Here is an 888-nt window from a genome sequence, read left to right as displayed (position 1 = left end):
TGCTGTCGAAGGAGCCTTGGTGAGTTGCTGCAGTGCATCTTGTAGATGGTGCACACACTGCTGCTACTGTGCATCGGTGGTGGAGGGAGTGAATGTGGATGGGGTGCCGATCAAGCGGGGCTGCTTTGTCCTGGAGCCGGAAGGTTGTGGGATCAAGTCCCACTCCAGAGACTTGAACCCCGAAGCCAGACTGACTCTCCCAACTTATCCACTTGCTTTTATTTTTATTTTTCATATATTCTCACTAGGGCAACGGAGATTGAGGGGCGACTTGATAGAAGTTTACAAAATTATGAGTGGCATGGACAGAGTAGATAGTCAGAAGCTTTTTCCCAGGGTGGAAGAGTCAATTACGAGGGGACATAGATTTAAGGTGAGAGGAGAAAACTATAGAGGAGATGTGCGGGGCAAGTTTTTTACGCAGAGGGTAGTGAGTGTCTGGAATTCACTGCCAGGGGAGGTGGTGGAAGCAGGTACGATAGTGGTGTTTAAGAGGCAGCTTGACAAATACATGAATAGGATGGGAATAGAGGGATACGGACCCCGGAAGTGCAAAATGTTTTAGTTGACGGGCAATATGATCAGCGCAGGCTTGGAGGGCCGAAGGGCCTGTTCCTGTGCTGTACTTTTCTTTGTTCTTTAATTCATTTATTCATTGTTTTATCCCCATTTTAACTGCCCCCCCCATCCCATTTTCGATCACTCTTTTATTTTCCCCACCACCTCCACCCCACCCCCACGAGGGTCACCTGTTACTACTTCATGTTGTTCTCTCCAGAGTGCTTACCCATGTTCTGCTGTTATCACATTCTGCTTTCTGACCTTAATGCCACCATCAGCACCTCCTTTAGCCCTTACCGCTACCATTAACGCCCCTTTGTCCTTTAG

Source organism: Cetorhinus maximus, chromosome 31 (genome assembly GCF_964194155.1).
Source record: "Cetorhinus maximus chromosome 31, sCetMax3.hap1.1, whole genome shotgun sequence".
Taxonomy (NCBI): Eukaryota; Metazoa; Chordata; class Chondrichthyes; order Lamniformes; family Cetorhinidae; genus Cetorhinus; species Cetorhinus maximus.
The sequence above is the reverse complement of the archived record's forward strand: the minus strand, read 5'-3'. Positions refer to the sequence as shown.